This window comes from Coptis chinensis, chromosome 6 (assembly GCF_015680905.1).
Source record: "Coptis chinensis isolate HL-2020 chromosome 6, ASM1568090v1, whole genome shotgun sequence".
NCBI lineage: Eukaryota > Viridiplantae > Streptophyta > Magnoliopsida > Ranunculales > Ranunculaceae > Coptis > Coptis chinensis.
In genome coordinates this window covers 44,964,704-44,981,514 of record NC_141461.1, presented here as the reverse complement: position 1 = coordinate 44,981,514, position 16,811 = coordinate 44,964,704, and the positions used below count along the sequence as shown (strand labels likewise).

Here is a 16,811-nt window from a genome sequence, read left to right as displayed (position 1 = left end):
TGGAAAATTTTGTTTGCAACGCTTTTTAACCGTTGCAAACATTTCCAACACTTTACCCACGCCCTATTTGCAACGCTTAAAAAGCGTTGCGAAAATTATTCGCAACGGTTTTTTGCCGTTGCAAATAGCCTGTTATGGTGTAGTGCGATATATCGGTGGATATATATCATTTTGTTGATCGGTCAAAATTTTGTTTTGTATGTCGATATATCAAAAATATCGTTGATATATTAATCAAAATCGGTCAAAGTCAACAATTTATATCGGATATATCGTATATATCGGTTGATATATATTGGCAAAAAAAATATTCAATATTCGGTGGAGATATATCAAATATTTCCATCTCGTATACCCAAAAAACGAGATATATCGATGATATTTTGGGCCTTGGTAGTAGACGTGTTTTAGTGTTCAAGTTCTACTTTTATGTCTTACATTCTTTCTTAAATGTATGTCTTACATTTTGATTAATTAGTTATATTTGTCTACGTACAACATTTCAACGTGTTTGGAAAAACTGTTTCGTAGTTACATATTTGTCTAAGAGAAAATAGTTAGGAAACTGAATATTGGTTGGTCTCATGGTGTACCGTTGGATAACAACAAGGCGAAGTTTAGATGCAATTACTGCCAACTAGAATTTCATAGTGGTGGGGTTAGTCGCCTAAAACAACACTTATCTGGGGTTGGTAACCAAGTGACAAGGTGTAAGGAAGTCCCCGGACATGTAAGAATTGCAATGCGATCCGAAACCTACTACAGGATGGCACAAATAAAACAATTAAAAGACGACAGCGTGAAACTCAAGTCAAGGAGACAATGTGCGCGAATTTGGACGATGATTCCAATGATTCTGACGCAGAAGAAGAAGCAAGAGCATACAAAGGGAGGGGTCAAGAGTGTCAGGGCACGCAACATGCACGAAGAAGCTCTATAACAGACCAATAGGAAGAAAGACAGCTAGAAAGGGAAGGAGAACAGGCAAGAAATTTTTGGCATCGTACTACTTTTGAGCCAGGAAGTGGCTCTGGATCAAGCGAAAAAGGAAAGGGATTCATGGGTTTTCGGAGGTCCAAAACCATGAGACAACAAACAATTGATCCATACACTATTAGACAACCGGGACACGACCAACCTAGTGTCAAAGACGTGGGTAAAATGAAGACATTGAGGCAGAAGTTTGGTAGACAGATCAATGCATGGTTCAATTTTGCCGGAGTACCTCTACATGCATTAACAACAAACAATCCATACTACCAACCAACTATTGATTTCATCACGAAGTGTCCTACTGGAGTGAAAGGACCAACTGCTGAAAAAGTATTGGAAAAATATTTAAAGATGGAAAATGATGATATCGACAAATTCAAAATGGAAGTGGTAGAGAAGTATCCAACTTATGGATGCACGCACCATAATGTGTGATGGTTAGTCTGAGACAAGAAAGATGTCCCTCATTAACTTTATGGTCTATTTTGACAGGGAAACAATTTTCAAGAAGTCTTTCGATATCACCCTTGAGTCAAAAGATCACAAAACCATATTTAAGTTAATGAAAGAGATTGTTGATGAGATAGGTGCACCAAATGTGGTGCAGATAGTAACTGATCAAGGTTCTGCCTACAAAAAGGCTGGACAATTGCTGATGAAGACGCCAGGATATAATTTATTTTGGACACCGTGTGCTTGTCATTGCAATGACTTGATGTTAAAAGATATTTCCAAGCATCAGTGGGTGGCCGAGTGTATCAGCAAATCTCATGCAGTTACAAAGTTCATTTACAATGCATCCAGGGTATTAGCATTAATGAGGGACACATGTGGTGGTGAAATAGTTAGACCTGCAGCAACTAGATTTGCCACAAACTACTTGTCTCTCAAAAGTCTCCAACAGAGAAAGATATTGCTTAGGCAAATGTTCGTGGATCAAAGATATCTCGACACCCCATAAGCTAATACATTAAAGGGTATGATGGTCGTGGAGCAAGTCGCTCAAGAGCATTTCTGGAATGATGTTAACTATGTTGTACAAATTCTTGAACCTTTATACATATGCCTAAGGTTGTTGGATGGTGACAAAAAGCCAACAATGCCATATGTACAACAAGCCTTTGAAATAATGAGGGAGAAGATCTCTGAAATCCCTGGATGTGGTTGGCTCCTTGATATTATCGACAAAAGATGGACAAAACAATTACTACATGTGCTACACATAGCTAGTGAGTTTACTTGATTTAGTTTGAGTTAATTAAATTATTTCTATTTCAAATATTCCTAGAAGTTATGTTTAATTATTTCTACTAGCAATGTATCTGAACCCAGAGTACCAATACACATTCAAGCTCGAATTCTTGGATTCTCTGATCTCCACAAGCAAGCAGTTAGAAAAGTAGCAAAAGTGTTATTTAGTGATGGTCTCAAACAAGCAAAAGCATTGCATCAGGTAAAAATAAGAATATTGATATTCTCAAGTAGAATTTGAATTTTACATTTATGCTAGATCACTAACACTTTGGTATATTAGATGATTTTGTTTTGGGATCGTGTTGGAGAATTCGGTACACCTGCAGCGCAGGCTGCAATAGCAATTTTACACCCTGGTAAATGAAATATTTTTGGCATACTCTCAATCACTCAAATGCCTTGTCTATAGATAATTAATATGTGTTTTTACGGTTTAAATAATGCAGCTAAATGGTGGGAGTTGTATAGTGGTGATATAGAAGAGCTAAGGGGAGTTGGCGATCAAAAATCCTTTCTCAAATAGTTTCATCATCTGCGTGTGAGCGCAATTGGAGCACATTCGGCCTAATTCACACGAAACTTAGGAACCATATTGGCACACCAAAATTGATGATGTTGGTGAAAGTCTACTACAACTTACGTTTGAAGCAAAGACGTGCGCAAAATACAGATAATTATCAAATTATTTACCTCACCCAAGTATTTATGGATAGTGAACAAGTTGATCCATTGGATGACTGGGTTATTGATAAAAATATTTTAGCTTTGTGTTGATATCACGAATCGGGCCCGGATGTTGAAGATATGGTCGACGAGTAATAAGAGAAGATGGCGATGCACCTAATTTCAGTTTGGGCCAAGAATTTGACACACCAAATCAAACACAAGATAATTTGTCCGAGAACATCTCTCCGGTGATGACGAGACACAAGAACTTGATACTAATGATGATTGTAAGGGGGGATTTCCGTCATTGAATAGATAACACGTGTATGGGAAATAACTTAAGACTATTGATGTCCGAAATGAGGCGAGGACCATCGGATCGGGTTACGTGAATAAATGATCTCGCTTAGCACGAAAGTGCCTAGTGGACATGTGCTAGGCACGTGGCTAACCACCTCTAAGTATGACAGTTCTCCAAGTCGTTAGGAACCGATATAGACAGTTCCTGAATAGAAAGAAACCGAAGATAGCAATCTCTAATGATAAGGAAGGAATTATGATGACATATCTTAGAAGTTACCTTTTAGATATAATCTTCCCATACACGATGGGATATTATGATCAACAAGGAAACTTACCTCTCATAAGATATGGTTTAGATTCAGACTTCCATAAGAAGAGAAATCCTAATAGGAAGGCAGAGTCCAAAGATAGAAGGGAACTTCATGGCGATGAGGGGCAGTTTTAACCTAGGACTCTCGTGAGCTCTTCCTATATAAACCATAGGGATTCGCTCTTTAGGAACTACGCAAAATAGGGTTTGATTCTCCTAAATAAACAAAAAGAGATACATAGGCAACCGCCGTGGTTCAACCCTAAACTCACAATCATCTTATCCCTTCTACTTTCGGTTAAAGCTTCCGGATCACAAGGCACGAGGAAGATCGGGGATACTCGAAAACTCCCTACATCTTGTGGCTCGTCCCCTGTGGGGACGAAGCGTAAACATTCATTCAAACGACTGATTTAGTTTAAAAACTCTTACCATTGTGATGGCAGGAGCAAAGAAAACAAAGGGTGGCGCTACCACGCACAGCGTCACCGTGAGAAAAGAAGAACATGAGATACCTGAAGGGGGGGGGGGGTGAACATCGGTCATCATAACGCGAATAAACCCCTCCAAAGACCTATGACTAGCACTGTCGGACCAGCTGCTCCTAGTGCAGGTCCCAGGAATAATGCTTAAGAGGAGCGTCAAGATGGTGGGAATGTTATCCTCACCAACCTCGAGTCTGTTCAGGCAAGCCAAGCCGTACAGGCTCTGGAATAGCAAAGAAGCAATCTTGAACGAGAAGTATAGCTGCTAAGGCATTTGTATCAATCTGACACAGGGAAGGAGCCACTCATCGATCTCGATGATGACGACCTTCCAAAAGGTGGTCGTGCAAAGAATCCAAGGCATGGGGGCCACCGACGCAATGAGACATCCGAGTCGAATACAAACAACTTCGGATGAGGACTTGGATAATGATCCAACCAATGTCAACTGACCAGGATCGTGACGTCAACCCTAGACACAAGAAAAGAGCTCAGACCAAGAAGCATTCCAACAAAGAAGCTGCATGGGAAGCTGAGAAAAATGACCTGATACGTCAGATGCATCAGATGACATGCAAGGGGAGAAAATTGCAAGACTCCCTTGTTCAATCTGCCATAATGGGGGCAGGCAGATCTCCTTTTGCATCTCGAATAATGAGAAAGCCTTACCCCCGCAGCTACTGGCAGCCGAAATTTAGAGTCTTCAATGGCAAGTCAGATCTGGTGGATCACGTATTCAGATATCGAGCAACTATGGGATAATATGAAAGGTATGACCACATCATGTGTCAAGAGTTCAAAGCTTCCCTGTCTGGATCTACCCTCCAGTGGTACCATAGGTTACCTGAGCGACTGATCAGGTCCTCAGAAGAAATGTTTAGGACCTTCATAGACATCAATAAGCACCAACCAAAGCGGATTAATGCATTGTTCAACATCAAGAAAAAGGACGGAGAAGCATTGAGGTCCTACATGCAACAATTCATGGAAATTTCAATCCAGATAGAGTCTTGCGTCGAACAGACTGCCATAATAGCTTTCAAATAAGGGTTGGATGAAAACAACACCTTAGTCGGATCCCTCTCCAGGAAACCACCTCGTGATTTAGAGGAAATCCTAGACAGGGTTGAGACTCATACGGGGTGGGAGGAGGATGTCCTAAACAGACGTTAGGAAGCAAAAAAGGCTAGTCAAGCAGCTCATGTGGCCTCTTGAGAAGGGAACGCTTCCCCTCAAAAGCCAAAAAGAGACCGTAATCGTGGCCGCCAAAGGGCTTAATCCCCATCAAAGGGACGGATGCCCAGAGGACAGTACCAGAATGTAACCGGTGGCACAGATGGAAAATCATAGAAGAAGCTACAAATGGAAGGAGCTGAAGAAGCTCTTCCCTTAATGGACAGAAACTTCGCCTCTTTGAACAAAATGTCAGATGAGGTTTGATAAGAGCTTAAAACTGTAGTTTTAACCCCTTAATAATACTACTTTTAGACCAATTATGGGAGTAATAAATAAGAGTTAATGCTAATTACGTGCTTTTATGTATTTCAGGCATGGAACTCAATTATGTGCAGAAATGTGCCACTTTGGCTATATAAATGAGCAAAGGGTTGGTTGCTAAAAAGTTATGTAATAAAGGCCAAGATTCAAGGAGACAAAGCCTTTATGAAGCTCGGTCAAAAGCTGAAAAGTCAACACGGGCAGAAATAGTGCACAAGTCAGCAGAACTTCTGAAGACCATATCTTTGGATTCAAGCTTCGGATTTGGGCCTACCTTACGTCAAAACGACCGGTTCAGAAAGAGCTTTCCAATGGTCCAATCCTTGACCCAATCAGAGGAGCAAAAGTGGACGAAAAGTCTTCTGAAGTCAAAGCTAGTTGAAACGGGCTCTGTGGACTGAAGAAATTGGGCTTTGGGCTCGATTTTCTGTCCCAAAACATGAGACCTCAGCCCATGCACGAAATTGTTGATCTGGTCTCCTCCTTTACATAAAAACAAGACTTAGCTCTTAAGAAATGGATAGTTAGATAGCTTAGAATAAAAAGTAGCCATTAAAATAGCTTGTAGATCTAGTTTTGAATTTAATTAGTTAAATTAATTAGTTTCATACATTGTTTTAGATTAATTCCTTGAATCATAGTTCTTCATTGATTAGATAAATAAAATAGTTATTTCTTGTTCATTTCAATTTTGTCATTTAAAATTGTTAGATATAATTTCAGTTGTTGTTATTCAATTCTTAGTTATTAATTTAGAATTCAATTATTGTTTAGTTAAATTTAATAAGTTATAATCTTTATATTACGTCTAGTTTTAATTCACATCGTAGTATAATTCCCACCATTGCTCTCATTAGACTTTGAATAGATTAGTCAATCTAGAAAACTTGAATGCTAAAGAACTAAGAGTGGAACGAACTTTTTACTCCACTCTATTTCGATAGAATTGAGAGTATAGAAATCTTTGATAGCAACACATAATTAAGTTTAGTTTCACTTGCGTTTTGAGTTTCATCGTTCATTTCGTAGCTAAATTATTCAATTTTACGTTATCAAATGGCGTCGCTGCCATCTTAGTACTCTTTAGTATTGTTTTCTATAGACTTGATAGTTTTTCAAAGTCCCATAACCCACCCACCCTTGTTTGGATTCTCACCGGGTTGTCTGCGTTTCAGACTTTGCAAGTTTCGGGAAAAATTACTCGGGCGCTCGCTTCTGGGCAAGCAACAAAGTGGAGCGCCCTCGCTTCACACTGGAATCCCACCTTTGGCCGGCGCCACCGCCCTACCAAGGCCAACTTGAGCGCCACCGCCCCTCACACACTGGAATCCTACCTTTTGCTGAAAAGCGACTGCGCCACCTAGGTATATATATTCGAGCGCGACTCTGCCCTCTGCTGCCCCGATTTCCACAGGTTTGTTTTGAACTTCCATTTCTTCAAAGTTTTCAGTATTCTAACTTGTTATATACACTAAGCACGTGTAAACAAGACGATATTCATAAGAGAAGCAAGGAGGCTTTCAGGTACTCTTTTCTTCCACACCTCGCATCTTCTGTTAGAGGTTCATACTAGCATATCAGGATTGTTTGGAGTGTTGTTGTGTTTCATTAATATTGGTCTTAGCCTTGCATGATATTAAGGTCGGGCCGAAGAAAAACACCTAACGTAATTAACCGACAACGGCAACAAACAAGTCTTTCTAGTATACCACACACACCACCTGAAGTAATGGCTGAAGAAAGAGAGTCTCCTCTCTCTAACTTTTACAAAGCCTTGAACGATAGCCCTAAATCTTGCATCGTTCTATCAGACCCAGTGGGGGATTTCCGAATCCCCCCAAATATATTTAATTTGTTACCCGTTTTTCATGGGTTAAACCATGAAAAGCCCTATCAGCACATACTTAGGATTAACCAAGTCCTTACTACATTCCACCATCCTACGGTAGGTGCTGAACAAATTAAACTAAAGGTATTTCCCTTCACCTTAGCCGATAATGCGGCGTCTTGGTTAACTGCCCAAGTGCCTAATTCTGTGGACTCGTGGGCTAAACTTGTTCAACTATTCATGGAACATCTTTACCCACCACTGAAGACTGATGAAATGCTTTCCAAGATTCATTTCTTTCGACAAAATCCTCATGAATCATTTTCAGAGGCTTGGAATTACTTCACCGATCTACTTATAGAGTGTCCACATCATAACCTCGCGAAAAACACGTTAGTTCGTGCCTTTTCAAGGGACTTCTACACCACCATAAAGAAGTCCTTGACATAATGAATGGGGGTAGTTTCTTAAGTAAAGGAGCCTCAGAAGCTTATAAATTTTTAGAAGATCAGACTAAGCATAATAATAACTGGGGGGGGGGGGGGTTGTGGACGATATCTCCCGCAATGCTAGTTCTTCTACAACAGTAAAGGCCACCGGTATGTTTAAGATGAAACCCAATCCGGAACTTAAAATTTTAATTGAATCTCTAACTAAAAAGGTATAGGCTATTTCTATTCAACAAATGTCTATCCCCGTCATGAATGTCAACTCCAATCCATGTAATTTTTGTTTGAGTCCAGAGCATCCCGACTCCTATTATCCTTTCACTTATGAGCAACAACAATCACAACAAGATAACGTTTGTTCCATTAATAGCGAACCTAACGCAGCTTGGCGACAAAACCCCAACTTTGGTTGGTGGAATAATCAACAACCTCCAAGGTTGTTTAACCCCAAATGTTAGGCAAACAAACAATTATAACCAAGCTCAACCACGACAAGGTCAAGCACAAAGTTAGGGTAATTATAATAATTATAACAATAATAATTATAATGCTAATAGAGGTATCGTTCTGATAAATAATAACTACCAAAATCCATTCATTAATAATCAACGTGACATAGTTCCTGTCACACAACCAGTAGCAAATACTACTCCACAACCTGATCGTTTTGATACCTTTATGCAAACCCAACAACAGATTTTACAAGCCATCCAACTTTTCTTACAGCAGTTAGCTCAAGATAAAGTACAACCCAAAGGTGTGTTTTCAGGACAAGCAATACCTAATCCTAAAACACCAAACACAGTCTTTGAAGTAAACGGTAATACTAGTAACAAAATTACAAACGTAGGAGAGATAAATTCCATCACCACTCTCCGTTCAGGCAAAGTGGTGGATAACAAAGTAACTATCTCTATCGTTACCCCACAAGGAGTTCCTACACCAGATATTATACTAGATACCAAAACAGAAACTGAAGATCCTACCCCTGTAGAGGTACCAGTTAAACCACAACCTAAGAAGCAAAAAGCAAATGTTAGATATCTAGTAGAACCATACGCTAAACATAGTAAGAAACCACCGTTTTCCCATAAAGTAGCTATGTTAAAAAGAGATACAAACTTTAACGAGATTAGGGACATTTTCAAAAATCTAATGATTAACCTACCCTTTCTCGACGCAATTAAAAAATTACCTCACCACGCTAAGTTTCTTAAGGAGTTGTGCATTACTAGGAGTAGGACAAATATTCCAAAAGACGCCTTTCTCACTAAACAAGTTCCAACTTTATCAGAACATAATGGAATAGTTAAGTACAAGGACCATGGTCCTCCTACTGTACAATGCACATTAGGAGATACTCACACGACCACTGCTTTATTAGACCTGGGGGCGAGTGTTAATTTACTCCCTTATTATTTATATAAACAAATAGGTCTACAAGAAATGCAACCTACAACAATGACATTGCAATTAGCTGATAGGTCTATCAAGTATCCTAAGGGTGTAGTGGAAAATGTGTTGGTTAAGGTTCAAGATTTCTACTATCCTGCGGATTTTGTTATCCTCGATACAGAAGTCGCTAACGACGCTGTCCCGATCATTTTAGGGCTCCCCTTCTTGGCAACTGCCAACGCGCTTATAAATTGCCATGATGGTTCGATGTCCTTATCTTTTTGGCCATCTTTCCACTTGAGGTCAATGTATTTAAACCCGATCACACAAAATTCCCGATACCAATATCGATAGATAGGTTAGTATGATCGAGTTTAGTTCATGATTATGTCAAAACCACGCTTTCCAAATAATCATATTCACAAATTCCTTTCCTTTAGACGCGTTCCAAATTTAATAAGGACTCCTTGGACATGGAGGGAATTAAGGAAGATTCCTTTCAACTCTTTTGCAACTCTTTCTCCGCCACCTTGAGAGTCCCTCTTATTGATAACCATTCACCCACCTCACATCATTCCCGCTTCCATCAATGTACCCCATCCTACACCTTTTCAAAAGAACCCGAGTTTGCACTTTACCCTCTTATTTCTTCTCAGGCTTAATGATTTTCTAAATTCGCCTAATACGGATATAATTCTTGAAGAAAAGGCACATGACACCTACATTTTCAGAATGGAGGCAATTCCTACCTACACCATGAATGAGTTTTGTGTTAAACCCACATTCTCATTCTTTTCATTCTTTCCTTCTAATAATTATCCTTATCCACCATATCTTCCAAAACCATCCATTTTTTCACACTCATTCACTTGGATAACCTCTCGTTCAAAGATGAATAAAAAGGTGCATGCTCGGTTACATTCTAGGTCTATCAGACTTCGTTTTCATTCCACTAGGTTGCGCCGTAGGAAATCTTGGTGCCTGATTATGTTTGGGGGTACATTCCATGTTATTTATTTCTGGAAAGACCCACAACTCTTTAAGTTGTTGATATATGGAAACTGCAGGGTATTAATATATATATATATATATATATCCAGTTATTTGTTAAAGTCTCGCGTATCTGACTATAAACGACTCATTTAGTTGTCTGGTGTACTTCCTATCACTTTCGTATACTGATAAGTGCACCATTCAGGTAACCGGCTCTCCCTATGGAGTGTGTGGTGTAAGAAATACCGGATCCTAAGTCCACAGCTAACATAATTCACGCTTCCACTATTGCATGTTTTCTCGGTTTTTGAGTCATGTTCTTCTATGGTGTGAATTATGCATTTATTGCTTTCTTGTTTTTCTTATATTAACTTTTATTCATAAAAAAATTAAAAATCATTAAAATCACAACCATAGTAAGTTGAGAAGTCTCAGGAATCTGACTTTAAAAGACCCACTTTTAAAAAAACAAATTTTCTCAACTCTGTGTCTAAAATTTGTTTGGGGGTGGGGTGTTCGTTCCATCCTGGATTGCTCAACTCTCTAGTTGTGTTGGTTAGACCGTTTAATGGTATAACGATTCGGATTGACATTTTCTATTAAGTTAGATTTCATTCGTTCGCATAACTTACGTTATACACGCACTTCGAGGCATTTTTCATCTTCTTATATGTCACCCACAGTCAGAATAGAGTATTTTATGGATCATTAGATTGGAAATTCTCTCCTGATCATTTCCATATCTCATTCGCATAAATCGGACCGGTAACGAAGCGGGAAGTTTAGTTTAAAGTTGCGCGAAAAATCGACAAAAATCGGAAAATAAATTTAAAGCTTGGGCCCAACGCGACGCTGTCGTCCTCCTTCCTCCAAAACAAACTGAATCGTGATTCTTTTCCAATTCCGCCATTTCCAAATTTAAAAACCTAACCAAAAATAACAATAAAAATAAACCTCAATACACCCACGCCCACAATTCCAATTCCAACTATTATTCTCCAACACACTTTCCACCAATCCCAAAAATTTCCACCACCGAAAAATCACCCAAAACCAAACGAATTCGAACTACCACGCCACCACTACTGTTTTGTTAGTAAGGGAGCCTCAAACTCTATTCCCACAGTCCTTTTAAACCCCAAATCATTTTAAGATATCTATGGCTCAAAGACGAAGGTTGTTGCCGGAACAAAGCGTTCTTTAACGACCGCCACACCGCTTTTTTATGGTGATGAGATGATTAGCAGGGGTTGGAATCGGTTGTGGTACTTTCGACGATGATTTCTTCTACCACTCCGATTTGGTCGAACAGTTCTATAAGAAGAGAGAGTTAGCCGATCACAAAATTTTTCATGAAAGTGGTGGGACTCGAGAGAATTATCGAAATAGAAGTTGGCTAAAATTTTAGGCATTATGCCCGGACGCCACATAGAAGCCACCGTCGCGGCAGAATCCCAAAGATACCGGTGTTCCTACATTGATGAAACGATACCCTTATGGAGGGTCAATATAATACGACTTCTCATTGTGCTCGGCAAATCATCTCTGCGCACCAACCAACCGGGTCAGTAGCTCGATATTGGTAAGAACGCTATTAGGAAGGAGAAAGTGGCGACATCGGGTTCACATGTCTACACGCTTTTATGGATATTGCAAAGAAAAGAGGTATGGATTCTATATCATCGAATTTTTTGCTAAATATAATTAGAGGAGTTGGGAAGAGTATCGCACCATTTCCTATTTTAATTACGAAGATAATGTTGTCTTGGGGGAATAAACCAAGAACTGAGTGGATAATGTTGAAATTGCATGCAAATGAAAGTAGTTATAAGGAGTATATCCAAAAGACTTAGATGTTGCCGGAGGATAGGGTAGTGGATTCGGATGAGGAAGGGGAGGACATGACATGGTTGGATGAAGATGCCTTGGAGAGGTGTACGTCTGATTCAGAACACATGTCAGTGTTGCATACTAGCACTACACCATAATAGGGATTTTGCAACAATTGCATTTTTTCGTTTGTAACACATACCCAGCCGTTAGTAAATTAATAACACTTAGAGTTCCGTTACAAAATTACGTAACCGTTAGTAATTTACCTGAAATATTTTGTGACGTCTATTAGATATTAACTAACGGTTACTCAAATGTTGCAAGTGTTAGAAAAAAGTAAATAGCAAAATTGGGACTAATTAAAAGAAAACAAAAAACTGGCGAAATGTTGAACGAGATTGTTTTCATTTCAAGGCCATTAGGTCAACAACCCTTCAAGTGAAAAAAAAAAAGAGTAAACAAAAAAGAGGAAAATGGGTGTTGGTTATTCTTTTACCGCCACGGCTGATGTCTTTGTTGTCGAGTGTTTCATCTTCCTCCTCATTTCTTCTTCCATCCATTTCTTCCTCTTCTCCATCTTGCTCAATTCGCGACTAATAAGAATATTTTTTTTGCTTTCGATCTCGCGGGGTTTTAAAGTTAGTCACTGTGGTGCCAAAAAGGACATACCTTTATTCAATATTTCAAAGACGAAATTGTTTGATCCTGTGGAAGGAAGCTTGCTTTGAAAATGGTAACTAATAATTAGGGTACTTAGCTTCACCGATTTTGTTTTAGATGCAGTTATCGGTATAGTTATAAAAAAAGCACTTTTGAATTGTTTGATTGCTTGTCTATATGGGGTTGGGTTTTTTGGGAATTGTTAATTTTCAAGTCTAAACTCCATTTTAGTATATTGAGTGATCATTTTCTTCAAATTATTGTTACATCTTTTTTGTTTGTTTTTTGTTTTTTATCCGAATGGTACAACACCCTTTTCTTATGTTCATGTGTTTTTCAAGTAACAAGTGAAAACAGGTTAGCTTTGTTGAGGTTCGTGTGATCAAAATGATGTATGAACCATGTCTTTATATCATGTTTAGATCCTGTTTTTAAGGTTTTAAATATTGAGAAGTTTATACTGGAATGGCTAGTTTTGGTTTTTTAAATAAATCAAAGGCTTATCTTGTGTTTTTAAACATCTCCTTTGTTTTACTCTTTGGTTTGTTCTTGATCACCTATTTCTTCACATCAAAGAGTACTCTTGTTTCAAGTTCTAATCTACAATTGATTCTTGATGCTATAAAAGATTACAGAGAGTTACGAAAACAAAAAGGCTATAAAGCCAAGTGTCTATTTCTTAAATCCCAACAAATCATGTGACACTAGTGGTTACATTGACTATTTTACCTGCTTTTATTGTTTGTGTGGGAATTGGCCTTTTTGGGTTCTACCCTTGTATTCCTTTGGATTCTTGTGTTGTTTTACATCTTGGGGATACAACTTCTACTTACTTTTGTACATCACTTGAAAGCTTGTCAAAGGTATTGAAATTGTCTCCTACTATAGTTTGGAGTTACACTTTTGGTAGTCAACCGAATCCACAAATCAAAGAAGGTGTAACATAATCTTTGTAGAGCATTGAATTATGGATTTAAGTTTTAAAGAAGAGTGTTAAAACTTAAATGAAACCTAACCGACTCGGCCAAACTCAACACGGGAACGGAGATGACCCAAGTCCTTGAACACCGACTCCGATTCGAGAGAAGGAGAGGTGGAGAGAATTAGGAGAGGTTTTGGTAGAGATAAACCTCTCCATGGCGTTTGTTTTTACACTAGTCTTTTTCTTTTGTTGGTCCTTTTTATTGGGACGTTTTGGAGGAAGAGTTTTAATGTGTGAGTTTTTTGGGTTAAGGGGAGAGAGAGAATAGTTAAGGGTAGGAAATGATAATTATCTCAAGTAGAGTAGAGTAAAAGTAATGGAATTATTGGAATCTAGTAACTTTTTTTGTTTTAACAAAAGTCCAGAAAAAAGCCGTGTCAATGTGGTCCGTTTTGGTTGACCTAATTAGATTCTCTGTGTCAAGTTATTGAGAGTTTATATTTGTGTTAATCAAGTCCGGGTTAGTTAGAGTGCATAAATTTGTTTCAGTGAGAATACTAGAATCCCTAGCGTAGAGAGCATCGTCTATGTGTCTTCTAATATCATACAAGAATCATAGTATATATATTCCTTAATAACAATTCAATCATATCCCAAGTCCTAACACACAATAGGGTCCCAGAGAAAATTGAATGTATGTATGCAAACTTATCGCAAAATTGAGTGGTGTTCAACTATTTTACTGTGGTAATAATAAGTAAATAATAATCCACTTTGCAGTCAACACTCTATCTCAAATAAACTCTCGTATGTCTTTACAACAAGTACAACTTTCTTTTATATTAGTTTTTATATCCGTCCTCATAACTGGAAAAACCATTTCTGTTCAAATATTCTCGTGATCTCGTTCTCTCGGACACTTCGTCATATATTATTCTTTGCAATAAAATTTCTTGTCTAATTTACATGGTTTTAGATAAACAAGTGAGATAGTGAGATTGGATAGAATTTGGGTTTTTAGATGGGGAGCTCTGAGAAAGTTGTTCTTTGTGATCATGGTTGGTGGACCAACTAAAGGTGAAATCTTGATTTGATTACGATTGAATTAGTTGAAATTTTAGTGTTTAGATTGGTAGGTTGGATTGGCGTGTCTGTTTTTTTTTAGTAGAATTTTGGTTATTGTGTTTGGATTTTTTGCAGAACTTCGTTTTCGACCGTTGTCGTTGAATATACCCAAGCCATTATTTCCTTTGGCGAGGCAGCAAATGGTTCATCATCCAATTTCAGCTTGTAAAAAGGGTATGCTCTTTAATACTTCTGTTATGTGTTTGGATAATTTTATTTTATTTATGTAATTAAGATGAATTATGGGCTTGTGTAGATCCCTAACTTGGTGCAAATCTATCTCGTTGGGTTTTATGAGGAGCGTGAATTCGCATTATATGTTTCGTCCGTTTCTAATGAGCTTAGAGTCCCAGTAAGGTAATTGTTATGCACTAGTGTGTTTCTAGCTTTAACTTTGGTTACGACTATTTGAAAGTTTGGGGCTTATTGATATGCAATTGCAATGCTGAAATTTTATAGATACTTGAAAGAAGATAAACCACATGGTTCAGCTGGTGAACTTTACAACTTTAGAGATCCGATCATGGAAGATAATCCGGTTTGACTTCTATTTTTCTCCTTACTCATGTTGGACCGAGATCTGTTTGTATAATGATTTTTTCCGTGTTCCGGTGATTCCATTTCCAATAACATAGCTAATATGGTTGTTGTTTAATGTGGCGATCCACACATCTTTTTTGCTGAATTGTGGCGTTTGCTCTGAGTTTTCCATTGCGAGAAATGCGTGGTAGGTCTATCAAGTCATTTGATGTTTAATACTCCTATTAATAATAAAACCGTAATCTTGTTTCTACCTTGAATTCCTAGAGGCGCATACATGATATCATGTGCGCTCGTTAGGAATCCAAATGCGGGAAATACTGCGGATTGGAGGGTAAGATATATAGGCATGATAGATTACTCGGCTATCATTCTCTGGGCTCGGCAAATGCAGAACTAGTCGCAGCGGTTGCTTTGTCTCCATGGGATTTGCAACAAAATGATGGCTGACCCCGAAGTGCGAGTCGCGGTCGGTGCTCTTGGAGCACTAGCGATGGAGTGCTATTGGTCCCATTACAGTTCTTGGATTGATTTGCTACTATTGTCGGTGCGGCCCGAAGGCTAGGGGTATATTTGTAGAAAAAAGAACTGGAAAAGATGGCCCAACTGCCGCCAGTAGTTTAGGAATGGATTTTTATAATGTTATCCTTCAAGAAGAACCTTTAAAGTCCACCACGGTAAGCTTACTCGAGTCTTACATAGAGATCTTGCTACTTTATAAAATTACGCACCTGCATAGATTATTATGAGTACCTAGGACCTAGATTCAAAATTGTTTTTGAAAATGAAACCTGTAATGTTAGTTTTAGGGATGCTCTGTAAATCCTTTGAAAAGAAAAAGAAAGAAAAGAAAGCATTCTTTTATACGTTTAGCCTTTCCTTGCTATATATTCCTTTAGCATTTTGGTGTACCATTGTTTTTATGTGTTGCAGTGTTGTTTAGTTGCATTTTATATTCCATATTGCGATTTGTATGGCCTCTTCCTATATTTTTGTAATGAATATGTCCTTGTATTTTAGGTCAAGCAAATCATAAAGTCCTTCAGATGGGCTCCTTTTCTTCCTGTTGCAACTGCTAGCTCCATGTTGAGTGTCTTGTTGTTGCTATCAAAGTCTGATTGAGGAGTGTGCCCATTACCGAGGACAGAAATCCTTTTCGTTAAGAATTTTATTACCTAGTCGTGGTGGGTGTAAGGTCTCCAACAATGCAAAGGAAGGGACTGTTTGATTACATTCGCGAGTCACCCAATATTTGATTTTTGGGCTTCCTTTTTCGCGTCGTATGAGTAGGTGAGTTACTACTATATAGGTTTAGCATTGAAATTTCGAGCATGGCTGCTTTGTTGGAGTATTTATTATCTCTTGGAAAACATTGGTAGATGGCTAGAAGGACATTACGATGGAATAATAAAGTTCACCTTTACTTTGAAGTCAATAAGTGACACTTCTTTTCTTTTTTCTTTGTTGTTAATTAGGGGTATCTAAAGAAGCTATCCAGTACATGGGAAATTCCTCCTAAGAGCAGTTAGGAAAATTATGCATTTGTAGTGTGTTTCAT

The 16,811-nt window shown here is 38.4% G+C and overlaps 1 pseudogene; it reads left to right on the top strand.

Annotated features, from left to right (window-relative positions):
- The first annotated feature begins 15,530 nt into the window (after positions 1-15,530).
- Positions 15,531-16,375, top strand: LOC147493178 (SNF1-related protein kinase regulatory subunit gamma-1-like pseudogene; annotated as a pseudogene).
- Positions 16,376-16,811: the final 436 nt, after the last annotated feature.